This window comes from Octopus sinensis, linkage group LG7 (genome assembly GCF_006345805.1).
Source record: "Octopus sinensis linkage group LG7, ASM634580v1, whole genome shotgun sequence".
Taxonomy (NCBI): domain Eukaryota; kingdom Metazoa; phylum Mollusca; class Cephalopoda; order Octopoda; family Octopodidae; genus Octopus; species Octopus sinensis.
Genome location: NC_043003.1, coordinates 49482310 through 49509197, shown reverse-complemented (window position 1 = coordinate 49509197; position 26888 = coordinate 49482310). Strand labels below are relative to the sequence as shown.

Below are 26888 nucleotides of genomic sequence, written 5' to 3'. Positions count from 1 at the left end.
AGTGTTAAGGCATTCAACTCACGAAATGTCATGAGTTCAATCCCCAGCAACGCATTGTGTCCTTGCTCCAGTCCACTCAGCTGGCATAAACGAATAGTACTTGTATTTCAAAGGGCCAGCCTTGTCACATTCTGTGTCATGCTGAATCTCTCTGTGAACTATGTTAGGAGCACATGTGTCTGTGGATTGCTCAGCCACTTGCACGTTAACTTCACAAGCAAGCTGTTCCATTGATCATATCAGCTGGGACCCTCATCATCATAACTGATGGAGTGCTCCTGTACAGGAAGGGTAGTGTTTTGTATCTGGTAGAATGTAGAGGGTGCTCAGAGCTCAGATATATAGATCAAGAAGGGAAAATTGCAGAGTAAAGAGGAATGTAGACAACAAGGAGGGGCATGAGGGAGGGGAGGATGTATCAGAAGTACACAAGAATCTTTGGTATTTACATCTGAGCAAGTGACCAAGGAGGGGATTAGAAGAGAGAGAGGGGGAGGGAGAGAGAGGGAGAGTGATAACAGAAGGACCAGGAGAGAAAAGGAGCAATACTTATTTCTTTACTTCCCACAAGGGGCTACACACAGAGGGGACAAACAGGGACAGACAAACCGATTAAGTCGATTATATCAACCCCAGTGCATAACTGTTACTTATTTAAACGACCCCGAAAGGATGAAAGGCAAAGTTGACCTCGGCAGAATTTGAACTCAGAACGTAACGGCAGATGAAATACCGCTAAGCATTTCGCCCAGCGTGCTAACATTTCTGCCAGCTCACCTTCTGCCAGCTCGCCAAGAAAAGGAGCAGTACTGTAAGATAAATGGTAAGGCTATTTAGAGCAGAAGAGTTGGTCAAAAATAGGGGTGGATCATGTCATAGGACAAAGATTTGAAGATATGCATATGTGTGTGTGTGTTTTAATTTTGAATGTGTGTGTGTGTGTGTGTGTGTGTGTGTGTGTATCTGTGCACACCTTTCAATGCCGTGTATACAATGAGGTTTGCAAATCTAACAGACGCCTCAAAAGACATTTTAAGATTCACAAAGAGCAGAACTTAACTGCAGCTCTTGGTAGTCCAAATCTGGTATGCAATTTATGTGGGTGTCTTTTCAATACATTGTCTGGTTTAAAAAGCCACATCAGATGCCATGATGGATTTAAGGTGTAGGTACAAGACATAGTCAGACTCTGCATCAGGAGTAGACAGCCACCATGCATGTATGTATGTATGTATGTATGTAGGGTGCTTGTGCTAAATTTGACAGTTTGCATAACAATATCCCATCCAAAATTAAAAGCATTTTAAAAAATCAAAACCTATCAACTAGATTATGGCTGAGAGATAACAGTTTACTCAAAACAGCTGCCATCAGCTTCCATCAAAGCCTCAAAATATCTCCAGAACCTGGTACATGAATACTTCGCTGTATCCTTGAGAAAATGCTCAAACGCCTCCTTGATCTTGGCCATCAGAAGGGTACTGGTGTTGCAGGGAAAGTGGTTCGTGTCTTTCTCAACTGTGTCCCACACATAGTAATCTATGAGATTACAACTGGGGGAATTGGGTTGCCAGACATTGGGGGCTGGTGCAAGGGAGATAGAGGAGTCAGCAGGGTCAGCGACCGTTAAGAAAAAGGGGTCAAGAGGTACAAATAGAAATACTCCAACAGCCACCTCTAACTCTTCCCAGATGTTTAGTAAGGAGCCACACATATGGCCTTCCAGCAGTAACTCCTTCCAGCCAGGGTTTGACCACAGTCTCCTGCAGCTTCACATAGACATTCGAATTGAACCTAAGGCCTTGTTCATCACTTATTGGATGAATTCCAACAGCATGTGAATGTAGTTAGAATACCTACTATGTCCCTTCCTGCTATGTCCCTTCCTGCTGTCCATGACTTCATAGTCTGCATTGCAGCTGTCCACGTTACGTCTTACAGCTTTTTACATCATTTGCAGAGCATTGAGCAGCAGGCTTGATATTAGTATTTTAACACCCAGCATGAATCATCATGATAGGGGAAGCTTTTTCTTCCAATATTCAGATGGTTTCCGGTCCTCCATGACAACTAACATTTTCTAAACTACAACTTCAATCTTTTTTTACTCTCTAACACTCCAATGCTGTTGACTGTTCGCTAATACATCAAGCTGTTACTGAAAAGAGGAAACATTAAAAAGTTGTCAAATTTATCCCAAACACCCTGTATGTATACACACACAACACACACACACACACCACACACACACACACACCACACAACACACACACACACACACACACGCACACACACACACACACACACACCTACATGTCTGTTTTTGTGTTTACATTTATCTTTATATATTTCTATATAGATACATACATGTGTATTTTATTTTCATAGAGACAGACAAACTTGTATGCATCCACACACACACACACACACACACACACACAGGTAGATGCATGCATACATTTACACAAACATTTATAGACATGTGTGTATTTACATCTGTGTATACCTTTGTATGTGTTTCTATGTATATATGTATGTGTTTTGTGTTTGCTATATATGGTTCTGCTCGTGTATGTGTGGTGAGAGTGATGGCGTGTATATGTTTTTGTGTATGTATACTTTTCTGTCAAGTCTAAAAAACAAAGAATTTAATAGAAAAATAATCAATCAATTCACAATGCCATTAACCAAAAGCTCCTGGTGCTACTGAAATTAATAAAGCCATTTTCTCATGAAAATAACTAAAATACCATTCTCTTCAACAGTCAGGACTTTCTAGATCCTACCTGATAGAGGGAAGAAAGACAAAAGATCAGACCCATAAAATAATAATCGCCCTTACTTCATCTGAAACTGTAAATATTGCTTGATGCTAAATTACCAAACTGAAGAATACCATGTCTACACACGAGTTCAAATTTGTTCTTTTAAGTTCTTTTAAGTGTGGAATCACTGAATGTTGGTGTTATGTTTCGGTTCCATAAGCATGAAGTGTGAATGACAGACAGATCTGTTCCTGGATAGGAAAATAGTACATGGGTGTAAGGTTACCTGTTAGCATCAGGTAAGTGGATCTGAAGCAATGTGAGAATAAAATGAGAATTATGTGACTCTAGCCAGAAGTACAATAGAATGTCTGATGTAGATTTGAAATTATGCTCCATACATATATGTATATGATTGAAAATTCCTGTGGCTGTGTTGTAAGAAGCTTGCTTCCAAACCACTTGGTTCCAGGTTCAGTCCCACTGCGTGGCACTTCCAACAAGTGTCTTCTACTATAGCCTTGGATTAACCAAAGCCTTATGAATTGATATGGTAGATGGAAACTAGAAGAAGCCCATTGTGCATGTCTGTGTGTGTGTGTGTGTCTGTTTGTCCTTCACCACTGCTTGACAACTGATGTTGCTATATTTATATTCCCATAACTTAGTGGTTCAGCAAAACATTAGAAAAGAGAAATGATAGAACAACAAGTACCAGGCTTGGCAAAATAAATCATTTGGGTAAAAATTCTTCAAAGTGGTGCCTCAGCATGGCCACAGTCTAATGACACAGTCTAAAGATAAAAGATAAAAGATATGTGTGTGTGCATGTGGATATAACATGCACCTATACATGTGAGCCTGTATATATGTATGTGCATATATATTATTTGTTTCAGTCATGTGACTGTGGCCATACTGGAGCACTGCCTTTAGTTGAGCAAATCGACCTTAGGACTTATTCTTTGTAAGCTGAGTACTTATTCTATTGATCTCTTTTGCAGAACCGCTAACTTACAGGGATGTAAACATACCAACACTGGTTGTCAAGCAATGTTGGTGGGGTGGAGGCAAATACAGACACACAAACACACATACACGCATGTGTTCACACACACACATATATATATATATATACATATATATATACAACGGGCTTCTTTCAGTTTCCATCGACCAAATCCACTCACAAGGCTTTGGTCGGCCTGAGGCTATAGTAGAAGACACTTGCCCAAGGTTCCATGCAATGGGACTGATCCTGGAATCATGTGGTCAGTAAGCAAGCTACTTACCACACAGCCACTCCTGCACCTATATCGACGGATACTGTCTTACCAGGTACATAAATGTGTGTGTATAAGCGCATGCAAGATCTATGTTTAAATGAGGATAATTGCAACCTATATATGTAAACTTTTTCCACAAAGCTAAGTACATCAATAAGCATTGGGCCATAATGGAACCCATTCATTAAATTCATACATGCATTTATTTAGTTACTAAACAAGACTACCTCCATACTTTGACACAGAATATAAAGAAAATGGCTTTAACCCTTTAGCGCTTAAATCAGTCATATCAGGTCCAGATATTCCACTTGTTTAATGGTGAAACTGGTGGTATCAAGCCTCTTTCACCTACCCTACAATGTCATTTTAAAGATAAACAATTATTGTTGAGTCTGTCTTTGGTTGTTGAGTTTCATGGAGGCAATGACAAGTGACAGAGATTTCTGGTGAATTGCTGTGCTTGAGAAGACATGACAAGGGAAGTGAAATTGTGGTCGTGGCCAGTGCCAGGGACACATAAAAGGTGCCCATGCCAGTGACATGTTAGAGACACCCAGTGCACTCTGTAAAGTGGTTGATGTTAAGAAGGGCATCTAGCTGTAGAAACCAAGCCAAAATCAGACATGGAACCTGGTGCAGCACTCTGGCGTACCAGTTCCAGTTAAACCAGCTGACTCATGCCAGCATGGAAAGCAGACATTAAATGATGATGATCATTATCATCATCATCATCAAAATATTGATATATTTATTTTATTACTATAAGCACAGGGCCTGAAATTTAGGGGAAGTGGGAAAGTCAATTACATCAACCCCAGTACTCAAATGGCACTTAGTTTATCAACCCCAAAATAATAAAATGCAAAGTCAACCTCGGTGGAATTTGAACTCAGAACATAATGACGGATGAAATACCACTAAGCATTTTGTCCAACGTGCTAACAATTCTGCCAGCATACCGCCTTGCTATAATAATAATCCTTTCTACCATAGGCACAAGGCCTGAAACATGGGGTTGAGGAGTTAGTCGATTTTATCGGTCCCAGTGCATAACTGGTACGTATTTCATCAACACCAATAGGCTGAAAGGCAAAATCAACGTCGGTGGAATTTGAACTCAGAACGTAAAGACAGACGAAATACTGCTAAGCATTTTGCTCAGCTAATGATTCTGCCAGCTTGCTACCTTATTTGCAATACTAATTAAAATCAAGTGTTTTAATATGCCCACATGTATGTGAATACAAACAAAGAAATATGGATACATATGCCAGCTCTGTCTTTCTTCCTACTGAAGGCCATCAAATTAATAACAACTAATAAGTAGTTGGATTATTATAATTGACTTTACTTTTAAAGTTAATGCTCCAGCATGGTCATGAACGAATTACATATATTTATACACACTTATATCCATACAAATATGGTAGGAAAAAAAAATCAATGATGATAATGATGGTAGTGGTGGTGGTGGTGGTAGTGGTTGTGATGATGATGTTGGTAAATGGCACTGTTGATGCTAATAACTGCTGCTGTTGATGATGATGATGAAACTGCTGCTGATGACGATGATGATGATTTTGATTGTGGTGGTGGTGGTGGTTGTGGTGATGGTGATGGATGGCACTGATGATGTTGATGCTGCTTAATAATAAATGTGCTAATAATGTTGCCGCTACTACTAACGATAAGGAGAACAAGGAGGACGATGATGATGATGGTGGTGATGATGATGATGATGATGATTACGATGATGACGACAATCACAGCAACAACAATGATGATGGTGGTGGCGAAGGGGATCATGATGATCACAACGAAATCGTCAACGACAACAACAATGATGATTATGATGACAATGACGACGATGATGATGATTATGATGACGATGGCGTTGTTTATGACAATGATGAGGCTGATGATAAAGCTAACGAAGATGATGGTGATGACAACAATAATATGACGTCAATGATGATAATAATAAAGAAAAGAATTATAGTAAATGTGGTAGTGTCAATCATGTCAAATGACAACAATGACAACGATGATGATGATGATAAATGATGATGATGATGACACCAACGACGCTGTATCTAATCAAACTGCATAACCTCAAACACAAATTGTGCATCAGTATGCATGCGGGTGGCAATGTAAATCTGTATCTTGCCTATGTTTGATTGTTTGTGTTAAGTAGCGGCTCACAATGGATATGTACAGCAAATGTTTAACATCTGTTCCTTTCTGGTTGTTATACATTAGGTTAAGTGGACAAATATATATGCACGTGTATGCATATTTTTATGTACTTGTGTGTGTGTGTGTGTGTGTTTGAGAAGGTGGATGTTAGTGTGCATGTGTGAGAGAATGAGAAAGAGAGAGCGTGGGTGTATGAATAGTCACAGATATAGTTGAGTAGATACTCATATCGTTCTCTCGAGTGCACACTTATGTGTATGCACCACACACACATGCACACAAATATCATTCATACATCACATTTGTATATGATTATGTGTGTGTGTGTGTGTGTGTGTGTGTAAGGTAAGCAGAGTTAGCAGTTATAGTAACCAACTGAGGGATAAACTATCCGTATCACTTACCTGTGTTACCTGTGGGCATAGGTAGGCAGGCATACTATGCTCGTAGAGTACAGGTAACAACAGGATACACAAAAGTTTATCAGGAATCAAATTTAAATAATTAGAAAATGGAGAAAACCTTAGATCAACAAATCAATTGGATCACATCTGTAGACTATTATTATTCCCTCTCTCTCACTCTCTTTTGGAGAGGCACTGAGCAGCTATACGCACACATACACACACGGCAGTAACTTCCACCTACCAAATTCAATCACAAAGCTCCGGTTGGCTCGGGGCTATAGTGGAAGACACCTACCCAAAGTGCCACGCGGTGGGACTGAACCCGAAACCATATAGCTAGGAAGCAAGCTCCCTAACCACACAGCCATGCCCGAAAACATGATATAACATAACATTTATGTGACATAAATATATATGAGTGTGTGGCTGGAAAGTTTCTGGCTTTGGGTAAAAGAAAATACCAAGAGAATGGGTTAATTATGATTTTATTCAACATCAAAATAAAAATCAAATGGAAATTGTAGTTGTGATACCCGTGCTGGTGGCACGTAAAAAGCACCATCCGAATGTGGCCGATGCCAGGGCCGCCTCGACTGGCCCCTGTGCCAGTGGCACGTAATAAGCACCCAGTACACCCAAGGAGTGGTTGGCGTTAGGAAGAGTATCCAGCTGTAGAAACACTACCAGATCAGACTGGAGCCTGGTGGAGTCCCCTGGCTTCCCAGACCCCAGTCGAACCATCCAACCCATGCTAGCATGGAAAACGGATGTTAAACGATGATGATGATTATGGTGATGATGATATTCTCCTCCCAGATTCACAAACTTATTGCAGTGGTCCTTCAGTTTTTCCAAGCCCTGTTATAGATCTCAGAAGGTTGGGCCTCCAACCAGGTCCTTCACGATACCCTTAAGCAAAGAACTTTTAAGCACCACCTTGAAGTTCATTAACACCTGGCAGAAGTTTATTAACCATTTCACCTTTAATCCAGCTATATCTGCCCAAAATATTTTACTTGTTTAACGCTCAAACTGGCCAAATCTGGTGTCTTACACCTACCCTACAATGTCATTCTAAAAATAAACTATCACATCATTGAAATCTTAAAGCTAATGAGATAAGGCATGATTAATTCACAAAAATGTGAATAAGCAGGCATTACACTTGACAAAGAAATCTGAATGCTAAAAGATTAATATTTTAGCAAAATTTGGTACAATATCTCTGCTTGATGCTTTTGGTGTAACCAAAAATTCAAAGGCTGCATACTACACAAATGTATTCTAGGCATAACAGTCAGGAACTGATACAGCGAAATGGTGTGCAAAAGTTTTAATGCATGTGCAGGAAGGATGGCATCATCTCCCACCCAAATGGTTTGCACTATTTCATCTACCATTACGTTCTGAGTTCAAATTCTGCCGAGGTCGACTTTACCTTTCATCCTTTCGGGATCGATAAATTAAGTGCCAGTTACGCACTGGGGTCAATGTAATTGGCTTAAACCGTTTGTCTGTCCTTGTTTGTCCCCTCTGTGTTTAGCCCCTTGTGGGTAGTAAAGAAATAGGTATGGCTATATATGTGGACAAATGTACAGATATTTGTATGTACAATATATATATAAACACAGACACTGAGATATGCACACACACACACACATATACAAGAGTTTGGTATCAAGAAGATCCAAAATGGCAGGTAAGGCTATGTAAGTGCTACGGAAGGATCCTAGTTAGACTCCCAGTTCAATAATCGTATGGGTGATGAGTCTAATGCAGATCGTGTGTTAGCATTTATATGTTAAATAAAATGAGGCAACAAAGCCAAGGCAGTGTGAAATTTATAAAGGTAGTCTTACTGCTAAGACTACCTTTATAAATGTCCTAGAAGTTTCACACTGCCTTGACTTTGTTGTCTCCTTTTATTTAATACATATATATATATATATAAATATACTGCCGACAGAAAACTGCGCTTGTGCAGTGGATTTGAAAAATTATAATGTATAAGTACGAGGCACATGCTGGATTGCCTCGTATTTATATGTTTAATCTAGGCGTACCTGTTGATGAAGACTTCGCCTAGCAAATTATTTTATTTGTTAAAAAAATTCTGAAACCATGGTCCAGGAGATAGATGGTAAATGTTTTTATTTTTCATTCCCTTCGAGTTTTTATCCCTAATAGTAGTTTGGACTTTAGCTGTTCCTTCTAGCACGAAAGGAATCCTATGACAGATACCTCTTATGTGTTTAAACGTACACTGTATTTATATGAATATATATATATATATATATATATATATATTATATATATATATATATATGTATATATATATATAAACACCTTCCACACTGCAATTGTTTTTGTTTCAGCACATGATCTCAGATCAAGTCATTTGCTATGCAAGTACATCTCTGCAAGATATATATATATATATATATATATAAAGTTAATCCAAACAAGAAAGCACAAAAAAACAACAACGCGAGGACGTGGAACAAATATAGTATTATTGGATGCTCAGGAAAGAAGGAGGGTTTAACATTTCGAGCGGAGCTCTTCGGCGGAAACATAGGAGAAGGAAAGATCCAGAGAAGGGAAGACAGAGGAAAAAAGAATCGCCAACGGTACACACGCGGTCATATATATATATATATATATGTATATATAATGGACTTCTTTCGATTTCTGTCTACCAAATCTACTCACAAGGCTTTGGTTGGACTGAGGCCATAGTAGAAGACACTTGCCATAAGCACCACACACTGGGATTGAACCTGGAACCATGTGTTTGGAAAGCATGTTTCTTACCACACAGCCATGCCTACAATGTGTGTGTGTGTGTGTGTGTGTGTGTGTGTCTGGTGTGTATAGGCGTAAGCATGGCTGTGTGTTAAGAAGGTCAGATCATCTCTCATGTATGAGTGAAATCAGAACTCTAAAGAAACTTCTCTTTGGCCAATTCCCAACAGGAATGTCAGTTTGACGGCCACTCTTCCACTTCAAAGACAAACTAAGAGACAATCCAAAGTGATGCAACAATCCCTTTTCTTCATGGGAAAGCAAAGCATTAGAACATGGGACCTGGCACTAGTCCTGCTTCTTCTCAGTTCAAAGATTTGAGCAAAGTCAACTCCAACATTGAGACCAACTCCGTGCAAGCATGAAGATTCACTGGCAAAATGCTGCTCCTCTAAATGGAAACCTTGCCTGTCATTGTGGTTTTGTGACATGAAGCAAAGTAGGCTTTGCCTTCCACTCAAGAAAACACATAGTAAATGTCCACAAGCACTCAAGCAAACCGAGTCTTCAACCCATTTCATTTGCCAAAAGGTTTGAAAGATACCAGCAGGCCTCAAAAGACACATCCGTGTCCATAGAACATGAGCAATCCTTTTTTTTTACTGAACCCTCACTTGTCGTCCACAAGAGAATCCATCATCGTATATATATATATATAATTTCAGCAAAACAATAAATGAATATGGTACTTAACTTAGATGCACCAGAGTTTTTTTATGGTATTACCCATAAAATTATGTGGGGTGATTATAACCAAAAAAAAGCAACAAGAATGGATCAGTAATTTTGTACTAAATTACCGATCCATTCTTGTTGCTTATTTTTTGGTATATATATATAGATAGATAGAGAGATAGAGAGAGAGAGAGAGAGAGAGAGAGAGAGATAGATAGATAGATAGATAGATAGAAAGGAAGGAAGAAGATAGATTATATATAGATAGATATATAGAGAGAGGGGGGAGAAAGTGAGAGAAGGAGGAAGAAGGGAAGAGAGAGGGAGAGAGAGTTTATTAACTAGAGGTACACTACATTGCCCAGATAGCAAGTATGTAGAACTGTATTTTCTTTCTTAATGCTAAACACATTATTTAACTTATAGCAAGTCTTTTGTGCAGTGTTGATTATATGTAGATATATTTGCATTTATTTACTTTTATTGAAATGAGGTACAAGTCTACAGCTGGTTTTTTCTGGCTTTCTATGATATACAAAGCTTTTGATTTTCTGTTTATAAATAATTTTAATTTTATGACTTAAGAAAATGCAATGTTTATGATTACTTTTATATATTTTATTGTAATTCTAAATTGATATACAAACATAGCACAAGCACTTCTAATAGAAATGTGTTTTATTCAACAACAGCTCTTGGGTAAAAAATATTCTTTTGTAGTTTTACACTTTGATGAAAATATGTCAGCTTGTCTCAGCACATGAGATTGCGACATAGAACCAGCTTTGAGAAAAAAAAACATGGATTGTCAGTTCAACTCCAACAATCCCAAGGAACTGTTTCTGACATATGTCAGTAGTCAAATCAGACAGCATCTTGGGAAACTGAAGGAACTTGAAGTGTACTGGCATATGAAATGGAATGAGGAGAATATGTGAAATGGAAACATCTCCTTTGGCACCATCACTCAAAATGATGGTTTCGATCTGTTGCACATGATGAAGAGAGACACCAGGAGCTGTAGAGAATTGAAAAATTTTGTTGGCGATGCCTACAAATTTGAAGTGACTTGTACTCACTGGATTGGGTAGGCAGGTACCTGTTCAAATAATGGTAATTAATATTTCGCATAATGTCATTTTTGGAATCTTGGCACTGTCATAAAGCCATTCATGTTTTCTCTATTTTTTCAGAGAACCTAGGAAAAAGCTTTCGATGGCATTTCAAGATGACTGTTCTGTAATTCCTCTTAATATTCTAACATAGCCACTCTCTGTGTCAACTGGTAATGGACCATTACCACAACTGAAGTAAAATTTTTGCAACTTGGGCTGCTGAGATATCTCTGTGAAGTATAATTCTCATGTTTGTGACAAGATACATTTTCTGTCCTTGACATCAACATTATATATGAGATCTTGTAAAATGCAATTGAAAGCCCCAAATGCCAGTTTCAGCTACATCATACATACATCTCATACATTCAGCTTAACTTGCTTCCAACCCCTCGCCAGTATTACACACAGGACTCATTGTGTGCAAGTTTGAATCACAGCTTAAGAGAAAAACTAGAACTCTGATAATAAAGCTAAAGTGAAGATCAAATAAATAAATAGTGCGTGTGTTTATTGGCAAAGAAAACAAGAAAATGCCCATCCCCAAATATAGCAATTTTTTTGTTTTAACTCACGGTTTCCCATGAAAAATCTAGTAAAACAAATACATCAACATATCAATCATGTCACCTGCAATCTACTTAAGTGAACAAACATTTTGCCAAAATTAGGCCAATCAAAAATGTTTTTCCTCTGCTCCCAGAAGCACCAAGAAAAAATTATCCTTTCTGAGTTAGATGTCACTGATTGCTTGATCCTTGAAAAACCTATTTTTCTTTTCCTGGAACCAAAAGTGATTCAGTTTAGTGTACAGCAAGTTCTAGTTGTCAAATGCTAATTGTGAGAAGAATATTTTGACTTAGAATTGCAGCTTCAGGGAGTACTGAAGTTGCATTTCACAATGTTCAGGATATTTGCCAGCCATGGACTCTACAGTATTTTCAATGAAGATTAGAGCTTGGTTGGACATAGCAGTGTTAAACTCTGTGTGCTTTTAATTTTTTTTTTTTTCTTTGACTTGTTTAACTTCATACAAGATGTTTTCTACCAAACTGTCCTAGTGATTATGTCAAAATTACTGAAGACTGAATGGTAAACTGGCACAGAAAATGAAAGCAAATATAATATTCATCTTGCTTGGTAAACATGCAATTGCAGCTTCTTCCAAGGAATTGTTCCGATGTGCATCTTCTCCTAAGTGGCATTTTCTCTAGTGAACTACATGCTTTTATGTTGCATAAACATATCAAACAACTGTTTTGAAGTCCAGGAATGAATGTGGACCACAAATATCATGCAAGAGCTGTCTGATATTTAAATGTATTAGCACACTGTTTCAAATATAATGAGAAGATGGTTAAAATTTATTCTTCCAGTGTTTGGGAAGCACTTTTCTGTAGTATAGGGTCTTGCCACTTGTTGTAGTCATTTGTCCTGTCATCAATGAATTTCAGCTTCTTGAGGTCAAGCTTCACCACTTTTCATATCTTCCTTAGTTTTCCTGTCCAACAGATGGCCTTTCACTTGTGTTACTTGTCACAACTCTACCTAAAAGTCATTCTCCATACATATATATATATATATATATATATATAGAGAGAGAGAGAGAGAGAGAAAGAGATACATACATGCATACATACACACACACACACATATATATATATATATATATATATAGATAGATAGATAGATATTGATATACATCACATAATATATATATATATATATATATATATATATATATATATATATATATATAGATATATATCACATATTAATATATATATATATCATGTATTGATACCAATGCAGACTTATCTCTAGCACAATGTCTAAGCCCCCCTCAGTTTTTCTCCCAACTCATTTGCCTCTGTTGTTATAACCCATCACATATTACATATCCAGTGAAGCATGTCCACCTCATTTTATTCCAGCCTTTGCATATCCTTCACATTCAATACTGATGTTTTGCTACCGTGCAATATTACACTTTGTACATAGCATCATATGATCATATGATCTGCCTTTCATATCAAAAGAGGAGAATTCTTTGTTGTCAGCATGAAGTAATGGCCATCTAAACTTCATCCACACCATCCTTACTCTGGTTATTATACATTTTCAGAACCCATTTCCACTGCTGATAAGGTCACCTAGGTAACAGAAGCTATCAACTACTCCAAAAGAGCCTTCCAAGCATTTGAAAGAATTCGTATCATGGGAACTGTAACTGCTAACAACTACTGAGCTCCAGCTACATATGAAAATCATTCTCCCTTTTCAAAAATCATTTCCCTCAACTAAAAATTATTTTTCCTGATTAAAAATCAGACTTCCATGCCAAAAGTCATTTTTCCCAATTAAAAATAATTTTTCCTTCAGTTAAATTCAATTTTCCTTTTTCTTGTCTCAAAAATCACTCTTCCTTGTCAAAAACCCTTTACAAAATTCATTCTTTCCATCAAAATCTTTCTCTTTTCAAAAAGTATTTTTACCTCCCGAAAGTCATTCTTCCCATTTCAAAAATCCTTCCTCCTTTTTCAAAAATTATTCTTCATCATCAAAAATATCAAAAATCAATCTTCCTGGTCGAAAGTCGTTTTTCCCAGCCAGAAATCTTTCCTCTTGGTCAAACATCATTCTTCTTTGACTTAGCTGCTGGTGCTGCTGCTGATGCTACTGCTGCTGCATATTTTGTGCATCAATAATTTACATTAGGCCCTCAGTGTAAAGTTCCTCCCATCATCTTTTCTATTTACATTTCACCCATTTTCACTAAAAACAGATACAGTAAATAAAACAAAGTCTGGTTTTTAAATTATTCATAATTTTAAAATATTGGTGCTCAATAAAAATATTGATATATTTTTACAATTGTCAATAATAAAGATTTTCAAGAGAGGTTGGTAGCACAACATTGAAAATAGAGGCATACACTCATATACATGTGCATGCACATGCACACACACACACACACACATGCATATATATATGTATACATACACACACTCACAGACATGCACTTATATATAAGCATTTATTCTGAAATCAAATACATACACACATTTATTTAAAACATGGAATGGTTACGCTGCTTAAATCAAAGGTCAAACATGCATCACAGCTGACCTTTTGAGAAGATCTTAATTCTAAACAACTTTTGTGTGTGTGTGTGCATGTGTGTGTGTATGTTTGTGTGTGTGTGTGTTATAGTCATGTTTATTGTTGCCGTCCTGTTTATTGTTGTCGTTGCAAAATGTAAGGGTAGCTGAAGAGAGGGTACATGAAGCAAAAATACTAACAGAGAATACATAACTAAAAACACCTTTATATACTCTTATTATGATTTCTTGGCCATGCTGGAGTGCTACCTTCAAATGTTTTAGCCAATCGTATTCACTCTTAGTGTTTCAGTCTGTTACATACCTTTTGATTGAACCTTGGTAAAACAAAAAAGGAATTACAACATGAACAATACCGAACAATAAAAATAAAGGACTGAACCAGTGTGTGTGTTTACAATTACTGGCATGATGCCCCTCCCAAGGTTCAGTAGTATTTCTTTCAACACATAAATTCATATCAAGAATCTTGCAAACCAAACACAAATGCATATTTTTTTGGTTTATAGTTATTGAATAGATGTAGGTTTGGCTGTGCAGTATGAAGCTTGCTTCCCAACCACATGGTTCCTCCGAAACCTTAGGATTCTGTATGGGTTCCACAAGTAAGAGTGAGATAAGCTAGTGACAATTTCAGGATCGTAATATTACTAAACATGCATAACATATTATTGATTATTGTAATAGAGTAATATAGACATCATCCTATCTAATGTTATCAAAAAAAAATGTAACAACCGTATATATATATATATATATATATATATTATATATATATATATATATATATATATACATACATATATATGTATATATATATATATATATATATATGCATATATATACGTGCCGGTGGCACGTAAAAGCACCCACTACACTCTCGGAGTGGTTGGCGTTAGGAAGGGCATCCAGCTGTAGAAGCTCTGCCAAATCAAGATTGGAGCCTGGTGCAGCCATCTGGTTCGCCAGCCCTCAGTCAAAATCATCCAACCCATGCTAGCATTGAAAGCGGGTTAAACAATGATGATATATATTATATATATACACACACACACATATATATACACATATACACACACATATTTATATATATATATACACACACACAACACACATATATACATATATATATATATATATATATATATATACATACACACACACACACACACACATATATATATATATGATATTTACCACATGAACTACAGTGAAAAAATATGAGAAAGATATGGTATATAATTTTTTTTTGTGCAGAGATTCCTTGAGACATGTAATTTATTTTAAGGGTTATGCAAAGGTGAAAAGTTTAAGAAACACTGCTTTAGAATATACAACCAAGGTACATGGAGATAGATTTAAGAGATAACAGTGACAAAGAAACAAAGAGGGCTGGATTGTTAGGTTTATGAGAGTGTGAAAGGTCAGTGTGAAAGGTGAGTTAGAGATGGAGACATAGATGAATCCAGTGAATGGTCTTCATGGGTAGAGGCATTGGTCAAATATACTTCCTTCACGTATGTGTCAGTTTCTTGAAAATCTGGATGCATTCTTTTATAAACTGTTCACCAAACATTACTAATAGTGTAATTGATATAAATGGGAATGATGCCCTTGGGTTATTAATGGAGGAATATCTCAGTCAACTTTGAAACATGCAGTTGAATGAAATCAACTACATGTTTTGCATCGCCCCTTAGCACTTCAAAGAGTGATGTCAGTTACTTTGCTGTTTTCTGTATGTATGTGTATGTATACACATACATCCTTGCACACACATATATGTATGTGGTTTTAAATATGTGTGTGTGTGTGTGTGTATGTATATATATATATATATAATACATACATAGATATGTATATGTATTTATAAATGTATGCATATATATATATAACTATATATATATATACACACACACATGCATATACACACACACATATATATATACATACATATACATATTTATAGATAGATATATAGATACATACATACATACACACATACATACACACACACACATATATATAAATAAAACTGACATACCAAATTACCCACTTAGATACAAAGTTCAAGACACTGAACTGAACTTTAAGATTGAACATTCACATTCTCAAAACAAAAGGTGAGTATCTCATTAATATCTAAATAAAACTAACAACAACAGAACCAAGTTACAGATCTGCTGTCCAACAACCTAACTTCATTCTTTTGTGATCACCTATGACCTGAAGATGACGCACCTAAAAATACACACACAATTACAAAACTCTACATGCATGAATAAATTCTAACAATTACCACTTGCCCAAATGAAATCAATAAAAGTTCTAGATGCCATCCACCACCACAAACTAACATACAGCATAATTTCTATTAAAGAGAACTTTGGTTTGGTTACCCTAGAAATTTTTTAACTTAAGAAAGACTATATAAAACCAAGATGAACTGAAATTAATAAGTCTGGTTGAAACTTCGAAGTCACTGTCAATACTATTCTTGTCAAAGAATAATACAGTTGTACTCTACCAAATGTATTGAGTAATCCTTCAGTTTAATATAAGACAATTTTGATTATAATATAAAAGCAAATATTAATATATCATCATCACCTAAAGTCTGTTTTCAATGCTGGCATGGGTTGGATGGCTTGACAAGAACTGGCAAAGCTAGGAGCTGCATCAGCTCCCATAGTCAGTTTTGGTTTGATTTCTACAGATGGATGCACTTCCTAACACCAACCACTTTACAGAGTGTATTGAGTGCTATTTACATGGCACCAGCACCAGTGCTTTTTACATATATATATATATTATTATATATATGTTTTTTTTTCTGTTTACATTCCAGGGGATCCATGAAGGATTGAAGCTTATCAAAGTGAAGCATGCCACACATTGGTTAGGCAGAATGATGCAAAAGAGACAGTTAATTAATCCATTGTTATAGCAAAGAATTAATGCATTAATGAGGGAAGTTTGCTGTTGTCAGATAATCTAAAAATGCTTATATGCTTTTATATGTATATATATATATATATGCATCATCATCATTTAATATCCGTTGTTCATACTGGCATGGATTGGATGGTTTAACTGGGCTAGCATACTGGAAGGCTGCACCAGACTCCAGTCTGATTTGGTATGGTTTTCTATGGCTGGATGCCCTTCCTAATGCCAACCACTCTGAGAGTGTAATGGGTGCTTTTACGTGCCACCGGCATGGGTGCCATTTGTGTGACACCAGTATCTGCCATGACTGCAATTTGGCTCAGCTTGATGGGTCTTCTAAAGAATGACATAATGTTAAAGATCTTGGTCATTGCTCCCATGAAGCCCAACACTCAAAAGGGACTCAGCCACTTTGCTTCCATGAGGACCAAAAGTCAAAAGGAACTCAGCCACTTTGCCTCCACCAGGCAAAACATTCAAAAGATGTTCTTTACGTGCTACTAGCACATGTGTACTAGGCTTGACAGGTCCTCTCAAGTACAGTACATCACCCAATGTCTTGGTCACCAGTCATTGCCTCTGTGAGGTTCAAAGTTCAAAGTTCATGCTTCACCACCTCATCCCATGTCTTCCTGGGTCTGCCTCTACTACAGGTTCCTTCCACAGTTAGAGATCAGAAATTTTTTTACACAGCTGTCCTCATCCATATGCATCACATGGCCATATCTCATTAGACCTACATTTATAGTGCCAATTCTGAAAACTGGGAAAGGGATATGGAAGGGAACATGGGAAGGAGAGATGTTATTTAGCACCTGAAAAGAAGGTTTCCATGATATGTGTGCGTGCATGTGTGTGTGTACATTTCTGTAAACATGCATGGATACATATATGTACCATCATCATCATCAACACACTCCATGTGGGCATGAGTTAGACAGTTTGACTGAGGCTGATGAACCAGAGATCTATATCAGGTTCCAGTCTGATTTGGTATGGTTTCTACAACCGGAAGCTCTTCTTAACACAAACCGCTCCAGGAGTGTAATGAGTGCTTTTACATGCCGCCAGCATGGGTGGCATTTACCCAAAACCACAGCAACACCCACAACTATGATTCATGCGTGCTATTTACATGACACTGGCAATGACCACGAATACAATTCACAGGTACCATTTATATGGCACCAGAAATGATCATGATGATTCACAGGTACCCGTTACATGGTACCAGCCATGACTATGATTCACAGGATGCATAAAAATGGTATTAAACAAATAATTGTAGTTATAGTAGCTGCTGGTGTGGCTGTGTAGTTAAGAAACTCACATTGCGACCACATGCTTCCAGGTTTAGTTCTACAGCATGGCACCTCAAGCAAAGGTCTTCTTCTATAGACCTGGGCCGATCAATGCCTTGTGAGTGAATTTGGTAGATAGAAACTAAAAGAAGTCCGAAGTAAGGCGGCGAACTGACAGAAACATTAGCACACCGGATGAAATGCTTAGCAGTATTTCATCTGCCGTTACGTTCTGAGTTCAAATTCCGTGGAGGTTGTCTTTGTCTTTCATCCTTTTGGGGTCAATAAATCAAGTACCAGTTATGCACTGGGGTCGATGTAATTGACTTAACCCCTTTGTCTGTCCTTGTTTGTCCCTTCTATGTTTAGCCCCTTGTGGGCAATAAAGAAATAAGTAACTAAAAGAAGTCCATGTATAAATGTGTGTGTGTGTGTCTTTGTGTTTCTTTCCCTGCCCCTAGACAACCAGTGTTGGTTTGTTTATCTCCCTGTAGCTTAGCAGTTTGGCAAAAGAAACAGACGTTAAAACAAATAAGTGCTGGAATTGAATCGTTCCACAAAATCCCTTCAGCACGGTGCTCCAGCATGGCCACATTCTAATGATTGAAACAGGTAAAAGATAAAAGATGTAATTAAACAACCAACCTGGCATCAAGCAACAACAACATCAACAACAACAACAACAGTAACAACACAACAACACAACAATGATGATTCCAGTTATAATGATAGTAATTACAATAACCATGTTAATATAGTATGGTGATGATAATATTGAGAATGATGATGATGGTTCTGTCATAGCAATGACAATTATAATGATGATAAAGAGGATATTTCTGTTGAAGAGGATGCAGAGAAGAGTAAAGGTCATCTCTGTCATGATGATAAGAATGATGTTGCTGATGTTCATAACCATGATGAAGACAATAAGAACAATGAGGATGATGATGATGAGGAGGAGGATGATGATGATGACGATGATAATGATGATGGGAATACTTCAGTTGAGGAGAATGCCAACAAGGACAAAGATGATCTCTATGAAAGTGATGAAAGTGATATTGTTGAAGTTGAAAATGATGATGATGATGATGATGATTAAGACAATAATAACAATGGTGATGATGATGATGATGATGATGATGATGATGATGAGAATACTTCTGTTTTGAGAAGGATACGAAGAAGCATAAAGGTGATGTCTATGATGGCGATGAGAGTTATGATTTTGATAATGATGATGATGATCGTCATCATCATCATGGCTGCATAAATTCAAACCTAACCAAAAATTAGGAATTTACAGCCAAGTACTCTTTATAATACGAAGCATTGAACTGTGACAGTAACAAATGTATCATTTAATGTTGTTTTACATCAAAATCTTCTCGGATAGCAAAGAGGTAGAGGAGAGGAGGAGTTTAATCCAATGTTACTGACATAGGCACAGGCTTGGCTGTGTAGTAAGAAGCTTGCTTCCCAACCACATGGTCTGGGTCCAGTCCCACTGTATGGCACCTTGGGCAAGCCTCGGGCCGACCAAAGACTTGTGAGTGGATTTGGTAGAAGGAAGGTGAAAGAAGCCTGTCATACGTGTGTGTGTGTGTTTGTGTAACACCATCACTTGACAACTGATGCTGGTGTGTTTACGTCCCTGTAGCTTAGTGGTTTGGCAAAAGACACCGATAGAATAACTACTAAGCTTACAAAGAATAAGTCCTGGGGTCGAATTGTTCATCTAAAAGCAGTGCTCCAGTATGGTTGCAGTCAAATGACTGAAACAAGTAAAAGAATAAAAGAATCTCAATTCCATTCTTGACAACAGAAAACAAACAGGAGATTGACTTGCTAGAAAGAGAAGTGAAAGCTTTTTTTAAAAATTGCACCCTTTCGTCTTTAACAGACAGGAAGGTTTCACAGGGTAATCTCATCCTACATACACACCATTATCATCACCATCATTGTTTCAATGTTTTTATAATTCCATGCTTGTACTGGTCAAACAGAGATTACTTAGACAGATTTTCTTTGGCCAGATGTCCTTCCTTTCACCAACTCTCAAGCATAGTTTCCAAGCAAGGTAATTTCCCTATGGCCAGATGTATGTAGAGGTATGCCACCAAATGCTGCTCAACAGAATGAAAATCAGTGCCACAAATACTAAGACTCTCGTACTCTCAAGGAGCCCTGCATAGCACCTACACGTGAATGAAGTTCCACTGAAGCAGATGGAGAAGTGCAAGTACCTTAAGATTGTTTCCATGGGTGACAGAATGCAGGAGGTTGAATAAAGGACAATTGCAGGAACTTTTGCAGTAATGTGCTGGTTTTTGCATTTGGTCATTTAAGATTTGGTTTATGAATAATAAATTTATATTCAGTCAAATTCCACTTATGAATCGTAAATCTATTGCAAGATAAATTTTAAATAGGAAATTAAAATTTGTAACTAGTTAAATTTTAATTATGAATTGTAAAATTCATGTTTAATGAAGTTTTGATTATGAATTTAATTATTAGTGGCTTTAGTGCTTGGTTGAATTTTAATTTATCATTATCATCATTATTATCATTGTTTTAATGTCAAGTTTTTGATACTTGCATGGGTCATATTTTCTCCAGGAGGTTACCTTTCCTGCCATCAACCCTCTCCTATTTCCAAGCAGGAGTTATATTTCTCCATGGCCAGACATGTTTTCACAAACGATTGAATGCTAAGGACACTGCATGCATGACAAGGACACTTATTTACAACTATCACATGTTGTAGGACAAGAAGACACACACACACTCGTACACATGAACGTGTATGCACACACACGCACAAGCACACATGTGCATGTGCACACACACACATGCATGCATGTACACACACACGCACATGCATGCATACACATGCACACACATACATGCATTTACATGCACATACACACACATACATGCACACACACCAAACACACATACACATATTAAAGTTGAATTAAAAGCACTTCTTGATAATGCAAACATTATCAGTCATACAAACATAGTATAGGTGTTTTGTTTATAAATCAACTTGCTGCAGGGTAACTTCCTGGGAAAAAATTTCTAAATGACGCTGAGTGCTGAAGAACACCAAATGTCTCAGACTAACAAAGACAAACTGCCCTGAAGGTGAACAAGAACAAGGAATATATATACTTTGCTACTGCTTTATTTCTTCAGTGTTATTTATTCTGTTTTACTCTAAGCACAAGAACCAAAATTTTGAGGGAGGGCTCCAGTCAATTAGATCGACTCCAATATGCAACTGGTACTTAATTTATTGATCCTAAAAGGATGAAAAGCAAAGTTGACCTCAGTAGAATTTGAACTTAGAACGTAAAGATAGATGAAATACTGCTAAGCATTTCACCTGGTGTGCTAACATTTATGCCTGCTTGCCACCTTTCTTTTCTACCCTAAGCACAAGGCCCAAAATTTTGGGAGAGGGGCTAGTCAATTAGATCAACCCTAGTAATTGACTGGTACTTGGTTTATCGACCCTGAAAGGATGAAAGGCAAAGTCAAATCTTGACGAAATTTGAACTCAGAATGTAAAGACAGATGAAATATCACTAAGCATTTCGCCAGGCATGCTAATGTTTCTTATTTCTTTACTGCCCACAAAGGGCTACACACAGAGGGGACAAACAAGGACAGACAAACAGATTAAGACGATTATATCGACCCCAGTGCGTAACTGGTACTTATTTAATCGACCCCGAAAGGATGAAAGGGAAAGTCGACCTCGGCAGAATTTGAACTCAGAACATAGCGGCAGATGAAATACCGCCAAGCATTTCGCCCAGCGTGCTAACATTTCTGCCAGCTCACTGCCTTCGGCATGCTAATGTTTCTGTCTGCTCAACACCTTTCAGTGTTATATATTCAACACACCTTGAAATGAAATAAATCACCTGTTAAAGACATGTATGCAAATAGGATAATGTCTATTTGTTGATGTGCTGTGGTATAGCACAAGTGAAACAAATTAAATTTTGAAGACACTTGCCCAAGGTGCCATGCTGTGGGATTGAACTCCAATCCATGTGGTTGGGAACTAAAACTTCTCAACCACATAGTCATATCTGTGCATTTATAAATTTGGAATTATAAATTAGAGCTTAGTAAATTTTAATTGGAGATTATAAATTGATGATTGGTCAAATGTTAATTATGAATTAGAAACTAGTGACTAGTTAAAGTTTAATTATGTGATATAATTGGTGCTTTAGATTTTCATTCCACTCTGTTAGCAAAAATTAGTAGTACCTGTATTTCAAAGGGCCACACTTGTCGTATTCTGTGTCACACTGCTTCTCCCTAAGAACTACATAAAATGTATGTGTATCTGTGGAGTGTTCAGCCACTTGTATGTTAATTTCACAAGCAGGTTGTTCCATAAATCAGATCAACTGGAGCACCCATCAAGAACATAATGCACCACCCAGTCCAGGAATTGAACCTGACAATCATAAGTGCAACACCTTAACCCAGTGTTTCTCAACCTTTTTACCCTGGCGTAACCCTTAAAATAAATTACATGTCTCAAGGAAACCCTGCACAAAAAAAAAATTATATATTATATCTTTCTCATATTTTTTTCACCATAGTTTATATATTATTTATATTATTAATTTAAAATATTATTAAGTTAAAATTTGTGACAAGGCATAGGAGTGGCTGTGTGATTAGTAGCTTGCTTACTAACCACATGGTTCTGGGCTCAGTCCCACTGCATGGCACCTTAGGCAAGTGTCTTCCACTATAGCCTCGGGTCGACCAAAGCCTTGTGAGTGGATTTGGTAGACAGAAACTAAGAGAAGCCCATCGTATATATGTATATATGTGTGTGTGTGTGTATATATGTTTGTGTGTCTTGTTCCCCCAACATCACTTGACAACCGATGCTGGTGTGTTTATGTCCCCGTAACTTAGTGGTTCGGCAAAAGAGACCGATAGAATAAGTACTAGGTCTCCAAAGAATAAGTCCTGGTGTCAATTTGCTCAACTAAAGGTGGTGCTCCAGCATGGCTACAGTCAAATGACTGAAACAAGTAAAAGAGAGAGAGTAAAGTCAACCTCAACATAATTTGAACTCAGAAAATGAAGACAGATAGAATGTCACTAAGCATTTTGCCCAGCACATTAATGATTCTGCTAGCTCACTACCTTACCTACACCTCTAATTATCAATCATAAATTAATGTTTAAATTTTAATTGGTGCTCAGTCAAATTTTAATCATGAATTATAAATTGATTAGTCAAATTTCAATTATGAATAATAAATCTAGCACTAGTCAGAATTTTATGATGACTTATAAAACTCTGTTGTATTAGGAGTCACCTGAAGCTACAACAGCAGCAGTCATATAATTAAAGACATTCTTGACATAACCATCCCATCTATCATATTCAGACAGTGGACTTCATTATCCGATGTGTCTTTTCTTTTCTAAGATAGTATAGTGCAATTTCAGGGAGATTGTCTGTCATTTCTAGCAAATCGAATTACCACATAGAAGCTGTCTTATTGTTTTTTTGGTGCATGGAATGGTGATCTAAGCTATTCTTGCCCAGGATTTTATAAACAGTTTTTTTTTTTTAAGCTGAGACAAATAGACAGAAAGTTTGATAGATGGACATAGATAAAAAAAATGGTCAAGTTACTCTCTCATGTCATGCCGATTGATAAAGGCCAGTTTCCTGGTTTAATGGCATATAAATTCTCCACCTGGATAGGACGTTAGTGCATCACAGGGTTACTCACTTTTGCCAGCTGAGTGGACTGGAGCAACATGAAATAAAGTGCTTTGCTCAAGGACTCGATGTGTTGCCCAGTCCAGGAATTGAAACCGCAATCTTACGATCATGAGTCCAACACCCTAACCACTAAGGCACATGCTTCCACATAGATATAAATAGACAGACAGAGAGGGAGAGAGCATGAGAGAGAGAAAGTGACAGAGAGAGCATGAGAGAGAGAGAGAGAGCATGAGAGAGAAAGAGGCACACACAGATAGATAGAGATAGATAGATAGTTAGATAGATAGATATGTTTCTTTATTAGCCACACAGGGCTGAACACAGAGGGGACAAATTACAAAGCAGTGCTTTTCTTTTTGGGGAGAAAAAAAAATGAAAATAAAAATAAAATGGGGGTAGGTTTTCGATCAAAAGGGATCGTAAAAAGAGAGAAAAAAAAACGATCAACAGGGATCGTGTATCACAGTAATGTCATGACGTAAAGTGTAAAGGAGGAAGCAGATAAGGTTTATCCATCGAAAGAAAAGCCTACAGAAAAGACCACGGTAACCTCGGTCAATAATGTCACATGTTAACACATTTATTTGCAAGTAAGTAACTCTCTGTTTTTAATTTTTCCGGGTTCATTGATCATGCTCAAGGTGGCTTCGTCATTCATATGTGTCATCCTTGCTACATTCACCCATCTTTTTTTGAAACATTTACTGGACAAAACTAGATAGATAGATAGACAGAGAAAGAGAAAGAAGACAGTATAGCTAACCATCACATACAAGCAAGAGTGATTGGGAAATGTAATATGCTTTTACTAATTGCTTTAGGTGCTCATGTAGCCACAAGAAGACTTAGATACCCTCTCACCTCAACCACCCTCAAACTAGCTACACATCCAAGGGAAAGCTGCATCAACCACTAATTGGTACCCATTTACAGCTGAGTAGACTGGAGTAATGTGAAACGAAGTGCCTTTCTCAATGACACAACACACTACCTGGACCAAGAACCCATGACCATATGAACATGAGCCAAACACCCAAACCACTAGGCCATGCTCCTTCATGATTGGGAGAGAGAGAGAAAAAAAAAGAGAGAGAGAGAGAGAGAGAGAGAGAGAGAGAGCAGAAAGAGAGAACAGAAGAATTACAGTTGGTAGCTTGAAATAGTTTGAAACCCATTGATTTGGTGAGTCACGAATTCCCATTATTAAACTATATAAATATTGATATCACTTTCAGAAAATGGTAGTACCATTACAAACTTTATGACATTGCCTCAAGGCACAAACGTTTTTATAATTATGGCAAGGTTTCAACAAATCAGTTGAATCTATCAATACATTTATACAGCCTGCCACCAGCCATTGCAATACATCTATCTACATTGTTGTTACCAGTGACCAAAACATTGTTAACTACCAAATTTGATCTGCTACTAAGCGCTTAAACCATCTCAACTCAAGCCAATGCATCAGAGTAAATTACTAATTCCAACCCCCCCCCCCAATACATTTAAAGGCTCTTCTTCATTCCCTACAATACATTTACTTACCTACCTCAAAGTATACCAAAACATTTATCTACCCACATCTGACCAACACAACACACTTAAACTATCAACTTCAAACCACATGTTTAAACTATTCATTTATAGTCATTACATTATATTTACCTACCTGCAACCAGCAACCCAATACATTTACCTATCCAATTCCATCCTGCACAATGCATTTTGTATTTCCCTACCCATCTTGAGGCACCATTGCCCATTTACTAACCCATCAATAGTTACCACAACATATTAGCCTACCCATCGAAAACCACCTCAATACATTTAACCATCCAACACAAATAGTATATTTACCAGTCCACCTTAAGTTACTAATCTCTCTCTCTCTCTCTTTTACTCTTTTACTTGTTTCAGTCATTTGAGTGTGGCCATGCTGGAGCACCGCCTTTAGTCGAGCATATCGACCCCAGGACTTATTCTTTGTAAGCCTAGTACTTATTATATCGGTCACTTTTGCCAAACTGCTAAGTTATGGGGACGTAAACACACCAGCATCGGTTGTCAAGCGATGTTGGGGGGACAAACACAAACACACAAACATACACACACATATATATATATATATACACATACATACAATGGGCTTCTTTCAGTTTCTCTGTGCCAAATCCACTCACAAGGCTTTGGTCGGTCCGCGGTTATAGTAGACAACACTTGCCCGAGGTGCCATGCAGTGGGACTGAACCTGGAACCATGTGGTTGGTAAGCAAGCTACTTACCACACAGCCACTCCTGCACCTATTTATTTATCCAGCAGTAGCCACCGAAACATTCTTATTCACCCACTTCAAGATACCAAAACTGTTTATTCATCAACTACTAGCCACCACAAACACCTCAGAACTACCCACATATTGGCACCATAACACATTTACGTACCTATCTTTCACCACAGCAATACAGT

At 37.4% G+C, this 26888-nt stretch overlaps 1 long non-coding RNA gene across 1 annotated transcript; it reads right to left on the bottom strand.

Moving 5' to 3' along the window:
- Positions 1-7513: 7513 nt before the first annotated feature.
- LOC118764083 lies at positions 7514-26828 on the bottom strand. Its single transcript, XR_004999871.1, has 3 exons — positions 26815-26828; positions 7642-7652; positions 7514-7569 (listed from the first exon to the last, which is right to left on the bottom strand). It is a non-coding gene; the product is annotated as an uncharacterized LOC118764083 (long non-coding RNA).
- Positions 26829-26888: the final 60 nt, after the last annotated feature.